Source organism: Lolium rigidum, chromosome 7 (genome assembly GCF_022539505.1).
Source record: "Lolium rigidum isolate FL_2022 chromosome 7, APGP_CSIRO_Lrig_0.1, whole genome shotgun sequence".
NCBI classification, from domain to species: domain Eukaryota; kingdom Viridiplantae; phylum Streptophyta; class Magnoliopsida; order Poales; family Poaceae; genus Lolium; species Lolium rigidum.
Window position 1 is genome coordinate 8,762,783 of NC_061514.1, and position 7,465 is coordinate 8,770,247.

General features: G+C 45.2%; 1 long non-coding RNA gene across 1 annotated transcript; it reads left to right on the top strand.

Moving 5' to 3' along the window:
* Window positions 1-2,050: 2,050 nt before the first annotated feature.
* Window positions 2,051-3,736, top strand: LOC124679208. The gene is made up of 2 exons (XR_006994856.1): window positions 2,051-3,089; window positions 3,483-3,736. It is a non-coding gene; the product is annotated as an uncharacterized LOC124679208 (long non-coding RNA).
* Window positions 3,737-7,465: the final 3,729 nt, after the last annotated feature.

Genomic DNA, 7,465 nt, shown 5'->3' on the forward strand with positions numbered 1-7,465 from the left:
GGCCCATAGGCGACGAAAAATGCCCCTTAGTTGACGATTTTGGGACGTTGTCTATCAGAACTTTTCTTGTAGTGTCTTGTGTTGAGGCACCTCGCTCCTATATGTGTTGTGTATTTGTATTCAAATGCAAATTACTTATATGCACACATGTAGGGGGAGTGCCTCTATATTTTGCCATTATGCTTGTCTCTATAGTGATTCTCTTGCAAATCCGTATATTGTCATCAAACACCAAAAAGGGGGAGATTGAAAGAACATCTCTCATATTATGTTTTGAGTGTTTGATGTCAATGTACGTGATATACTAATGTTTGGTTAAGTGGTACAGGGATTATATAGATACATTTGTGTGTGTGTTGGATGTGGTCAGTGCTGTCAAAGAAAATCAGAAAAAGTTCATCAGGCCGGATAATCCGGGCCGGATATTTCCAAAATATCCGGCCCCCAGGATTTTGGCTAAGGACCTGAGGGAAATCAGCTCAGTATGGGGGCCGGACATTTGCCCGGATATTGTCCTGGTTTTGTCCCAGGGCCGGATTATCCGGGCCGGACATTTCAAGAATATCCGCCCTCGAAAACGGCTAAGGACCTGAAGAAAAGTGGCTCGGTATGGGGCCGGACATTTGACCGGACATTGTCATGGTTTTGTACCCGGAGGCCGGATTATCCGGGGGCGGATTATCCGGCCCTAACTTAGGCCGGATTATCCGGCCCCCCGGAAGGCTCAACGGTTGGATTTTGGGGAGGGGTATTTATACCCCTCTTCTTCTTCCTTACCCCTTTGCTCAATCATTGCTCAAGAATTCTGCCAAGCTACACCACCATTAGAGCCACCTCAAGAAACACAAGATTTGCAAGATCTCCTTCCTCCCCCAACCAAATCTCTTGATCTTTGGAGATTCGAAGGAGAAGCCACCGATCTACATCCTCACCGAAGCGTTTTTCATTTCCCCTCATTTGTTTGAGGGATCTCATGCTAGTGTTCCTATTTGGTTCCCTAGTTGATTTGTGTTGATGTGTTGTTGTTGATTGTTGTATTGTTACAGATTTGGGAGCCTCCAATTCAGTTGTGGATGTGTGCCCCAAGAACCTTGTAAAGGCCCGGTTTCCGCCTCGAGGAAATCCCTTAGTGGAAGTGGGCTAGGCCTTCGTGGCGTTGCTCACAGGAGATCTGAGTGAAGCCTTCGTGGTTGTTGGTTTGGCTTGCGTAGCAACCACACTCCTCCAAACGTAGACGTACCTTCTTGCAAAGGAAGGGAACTACGGGAATCATCTCCGTGTCAACGCGTGCTCCACTCTCGGCTACCTCTATCCCACTCTATCTCCTATATATTGCGTAGCTATATCTTGCTTAGTTGGTAACCTTGTCATATAGGTAAATTCACTTAGTTGCATATCTAGAGAATTTACCTTTGTGTCAAACCTAAATTGAAAAAAACTAAAAATTGGTTAGCACCTATTCACCCCCCCCCTCTAGGTGCGGCATACGATCCTTTCAACGTCGAGGAGCATGTATGCTGGCTGACTGCTCCCTCTTCCTCTCGGTTTTTTCTCTGTGGCATCCTCTCTCTCTCATCGAACAGAGGGTGCAGTGAGGACGCATACGGACGCATTGACCACGCCAGACAATGAGAGTAGAGTGGCCGACGATGATGGCGCGCAGTTGGATTTCTTTGTTTCTTACGCTTTTTTTTCTGTTGTGTTTTCCCTGTAAATTTGGGGATTTGTTTTTTAGAGAACAGGGCATTTTCGGATGTGACGAGGAGGTCATCCGCACCGGAGCTCCACCCTGCAATCCTCCTCCCCCTGGCCGAGCTCCCCCCTTACCGACGGTCGTGGCCTTAGTCGGGTACTACTCCGAATGCCTTACCGCCGCGCCCCTGCTCTGGCTTCTCTGCCACACTTCCTCACCATAAGTTGTCATGCCCCTGAGGCGGTGGCTGTGGCAGGTGGGCGGCGTCGTGTCAGCACATCGAGAGGTCGGACAGGTGGCCGTCGTCGCCCGTGTTAATCTGTGCAGGAAAAGGTCTATCCCCGGCGAAGGCCCGTCACTGGTTGCAGCGGAGGTGGACATGGCCAAGGCGACAGGTTCTTCCCTCGCGTCCGTCTGTTGCAGACGCTGCCATCGGCTGCTCACCACCTCTGTATGTTGCTATGGATGATGCTCCCCTCCACTCATCTTTTTAATTTCCCAGTTTTTATTTTCTCTTTTCAGTTCATTCAATTCAAGAATCCACGGTCTAGGTTAGGAAATCCCCATGTCTGGACGCTGAGGAGTACGTCGCAACCACCTCGGCAAACGATGCCACTGGCGCGTGGCGCCGGGAGCCAGCGTGGACGTGCAGAGCTTCCTGTGATAAGAATTAGTACTCAAGTAGTTGCTTAAATTAATAACAAGGAAACTGCCTTCTGCTTGGAATGTTCAGACAAAATCACTTATAATGGTGCATGACTGGTTTAAATATATATTCTTCTGGAGCAAAGTAAGTGTTATGGATAGTTCATCTTGGTCTGGATACAGATGTTTAAGTTATAATTCACAAACAAAAGTAACTTAGTTAGACGGTGACCATTGCTGGTTAAGACTGGCCAATTTGTTTTTATGTGTTTGCCTGTTGGTTCATGTCCTGGATCACATGGAAATTAAATCCACCGTTTGCTCGCATATTTTATAATGGGATATTTCGGACTGTGGGAGAATTTTTTCCACCATCTTTATTGAATTTTTTACATGGAAAATTCAGTATTTTAGAGCTTTAGAGATCAACAAGAAGCTCAGGGGTAAAAACACTCAACCCATCTACTGTATGCCTGTTGAGAGATCTACTTTGCTTCTTTTGCATATCAGGTTTCTGTTGCCGTTGTTGTCATAGAGGTTTGTACTATACCAAACTATTTGCAGGCAGGTTAATCTCTATCTTGAGGCATGGTATGTGTCTCCATTCCCTTAAACAAACATCCTTTTGTTTTTTTCTAGAATCACTAAACAAGTGAGCAGTACCTTCAGTAGCCGCCGCCCACGGCGATCGAAAGATTCGGAAGCCTCCGAAGATTGAATGCGCTCCCAAGAAGGCAACAGAATATAAGCAGTGCGTCTCCTGCAGAGTATACCATCGAGATTTGCACATACATTAGAATATCTATTACCATGTCTCTATACATATTATATGTTGAGATAAATACTGAACAATACAGTAAGAGAAAATTAGTATCTATATACCTAGAAAATATTGGCTATGTCCTCACAGGATCGCTTTAATTTTTTGTCAGTCTTTGCTTCCTCTTTTAGTTCTCAAAAGATGAATATTTCCTGCAGGAATTAATGCATCAAAATCTTGCCTGCCTTTGCATTAAGTTCTCTTTTAAAGTGGTAGATTTTATATAGCAGGGCGAGTTGAGATTTTTTTTACTGATTACCAAATAAGAAATTGCCACTTACAATTCATACTGTTCTGTTTAAAGTAATTTATTCTGTGCGGCAGATGGAGGAAGTCAAAGTTGAAGAGAAAAACCAAAGAATTGAGGAAAATCTGACATAGTTGGTGAAGGACAATGAATATGTAACTATATTGAAAGAGGATATGAAATGGATTAAGCGTAATGTTTAGCTCATAAGAGTACCTTTTCTTCTCTGGTCATGTTGGAAATGCAATTGTTTCGCTGCATATTAATTGACAGTGTGTCTCTGTGAATTTTTGTTTAGGCAACTTAATTATTGCAAACTTTACTTGTGTTCTTTCTTTTGGCTGATACCATGGAGTTTAATTCAGTTTTTGCAATTATACTATTTCTGTTAGCCAATTGGAGTTTGATTGAGACATAGACCGAGCAGTAAGCATGGCACATGTGATTGTCAATTTAATGCAATTTTTTCTGAATTATTAATGTGATGTGTCTGAGTGTGTCCCCAAAAAGAAACTTAGCAAGCAGAAGCAAATTGTAGATAGAAATATTTGTTAATACTCTCCTAGCCAGGCCTGTTCTTGCTACATGAGTTCAAGCCAACTACACTTTCGCCTGCTTCTAGAAGCGGCACTGGAGGGGGGAGTAGGACGGTGGTTGTTGCTTTTGCTAGGATTCTTCCTTGAGATATCTGACCACAGAGCCGCCTGATATGTCCTTGCTGCTGCTTCTTTCATGTTTGAGAGAGTTGCAGATCTTCGTGGATAAACATAACCGTGATGGTGATTTTAGTTCATATATTTTGCCCTGATATGCTCCTCCGTTTAGTGTATCTTTCGAATTTCTAGAATGCTATTTCTTCATATTTCTTGTTTTGATACGCAAGCATTTTTCCTGTTCCAAGTTCAGACCCCCGGCAGGCCAACACCAACAACACATGTGTATTTGGCCATTGGGCTTTGCTTTGTAGTTATCCCTTCAAGTTATTATTTATGATGGAAAGTGGAAATATATTTTTCGTGCAAAATTGTCAGATACTTGTTTTTGAATCTTACATATAAGAATTGGCTCGAAGTATATGAAATGGAAGAAGTTCAATTAATTTATATGTTCATCCTGCAGCCTAAATTAGATACAGAATAAATGATTATTCTATAATAAATCATGAGTTTGTTGGTATTCGAGTTACAAATCTTTCAAAAGACAGAATAGAATATAGATTACAGTTTTAGTAATAAAATGTTTCAGTTCATGCACAGATGGTGAAAAACGTTACTTTTATCTCAAATGAATTATGTAAAAATATAAATGAATTTGAGAACTGGCAATATTTGTTGTACAAAATAACATTGGAAAGTGGAATTTTAAAATATGAGATGAGAAAGATAGAAGCATGGTATGTACAAAAGATAAAAGTGTACAGTGTAGAAATGATATAAAGAAGAAACATGTGTAATGGTCTGCCGAAAAGAGGGACATCTCATTAGAAATGGATGCCTGTTCTAGGACAATGGCTTCAGGGGCTATACGAATAGCCTGAATAAAAGTAAACATTTCAGTTCATATGCGAGTGATACCTGTGTTCTCTATCCATTGTGATTTAGATAGCATACAGTGTTGTGATGTGGCTCTCTACCCAGTGTGGTCTACCTATTAAAAAGTTTTGCGGACTTGCTATAAACCTATCATCATGTACTTGCAAATCAGAGGCTTCTCAAAATTAATATATAGTTTTTTTGGTTCTCTGTTCTGCATTCTAAGAGTGCATAATAATAGATGCTGTTGCCTGCCAAAACCCACCGGCGAGCAGTGGTTAAGCAACACGAAGAGCCGGGAGGCTTCCAAGACTGCAGTGGGCCCTGGTCCCTCGACGTCGTCCCGCAAAATGTTCCGGCACACGTCCTGGCGGTTGCAAGGGCGTGCCACCTGACCTATACCTGGCCAGGAAGGTGTTGGATTGCTTCGATTAGTTTCCTGCGTGGCAGACACGTAAACATTAAATACGAGCCCTATCGGCTCTCAGGTTGCCCTGTGGATCGGCTCAAAGAGCCGATCGCCCCATGGCTTACATCGGGTTAACGATGACATGGGGCTCCCGCTTGATCAATATAAAGCTATACCAATCTACGACAGTTTAGGGTTTTCACCGCATGATCGGAACATCCTGCGCGTAGTTGAGCCTAACAGACACGAAAGATAATGGAAAACTAACCCTAAAAGAGGCCTAAAAACCAACGTTAAGTTAATTCCCGGAACATCCCTCTTAGGATTAACAAACCATACCTCATGTGCTACCGGATCGTTCAACCCGTTTGCAAGGCCTAACCATACAGATATTAAACCAATCCTTGAAGAATCAAGGAGCAACTATAACAGATTGGATCTACTAAATAACGAACAAGCAGGGTGCTGCCCCTACACCTAAGTAGGTGTAAGGGCAGCTAGATATCGTGGGGCAGCATATCCAAACAAGCATGTATAAGAAAAAGTATCCATGCAAGCCCCAAAACTGTCGTCGTGGTGAACAAACAGATGCCATAGGATGGCTTATGTTGGGGCCGAATGGACGCTAGAGGATTCGGGGGAGGGTTTGTGACTAGATGGGATGAACTTCCGGATGGTTTCCTCAAGAACTTGGCCAAGGCCAGAGGTTGAAGAAGAAAGACACAAGGAAGAAGTCGCTCTAGATCATCTTCTTTATTGATCTCCACAGGTTACAAGTTTGTGCTCACAGGTTCTCTCTCTCTTTTTTGCGTGTCGTCTCGCTCCCGTGAAGGAGGCTGCCCCCTCTCCTTATATAGGGGAGAGGGTGGCTTACAGGGCAAGAAACCCTAATGGCATCTTTGACTAGACAAACTACTTTATAAAGATACTTTATAAAGCTACTTTAATCATAGATGATGCCGGGGTCTTCTTTAAACAGGGAGGCTGACGTCTTCCGGCTTCTTTGACCGCCATCCTCCTTCTTGTCGTCATGCCTTCGTTTAAAGCCGCTTTGCTTAGCTCATCGTTGTCCTCTAGCTCTGGAGAGAATCTTTGACTGGTCCTACCGTCATGCTCTTCCTTCCGGTGTCCCGGTATCTTTTCTATCCGGTCCCGGTATATCCCTCTTGGGGATACCGGCCCAGCTTTACTTTGCCAAACTCTTATCTTTGTGCTCCGGTATGAATATTAAACCGGTATCTTGATGGTTAAGACCATCCGGTTCGGCATGCCTTTGGCATACCGGTGGTCATCCCCCCGACATTAGTCCTCGAAGCTGGTATAGTCTGGCGGATTCTATCCAACAGACCATGCCAGGTTCTCATGTCCTTGGATACCGGTTTAATTTATCTGGCGCTCAGCTTGGCTCCGGCATCTTTGCCCGGACTCACGTTTTCCCTCCTTACAAGGCATTTTTTGGTATCTTTCTCTCCGGCATCTTAGTCATTAAACACTTCCTCGGCGAAGTCGAGAATATATCGGGTCCCGCGCCTGTCAGTGACATCCGCACTGTGACTGATGCGCCAGTGTCAGGGGTCACTTCCCTTCGGCTTCCGCGCGCGTATTAACTGCTCCACAGCGGATCTCAACCACTTCTCTGGATCCGTGTGTCCCTCCCTGTGGCTTCCCGCTGTTGCGCGTGTATCGTCGCTCCACGTGGCGGCCCGTGGAGCGAACCTTCGCGGCCCACGGCTCGAACCGCCGCGGTCCAGCGGTTTTCGGCCCACGTCTCTCTCTTCCTTTATAAGGCAAAACCGCCCCTTCTCCTTCCTTTTCTCGCATTCCCCACTTCTTCGCGCACAGTGCCCTTTGCTCTCTGCGCCTCCGCCGCTCCGTTCGCCGCTCGAACTCCGCCGCCCGTCGAATATCTGCTCCTGCTCCTCCGAGCGTCGCCGAACTTCGCCGCGGGAAGAATCTCTGTTGTGCTTCTCTCGCGGTCGCGACATTTGCACTTCTTCAAGCTCTTCTCCGCTTCGCCGTCGATGGACTTCCTCGCCCGCGGAAAGCCCACCAAACCACCGGCGAACTTCCTCCTCTGCGACTCCGCCGCCCCAGGTTAGGCCCAATCTAGGTTTACCCC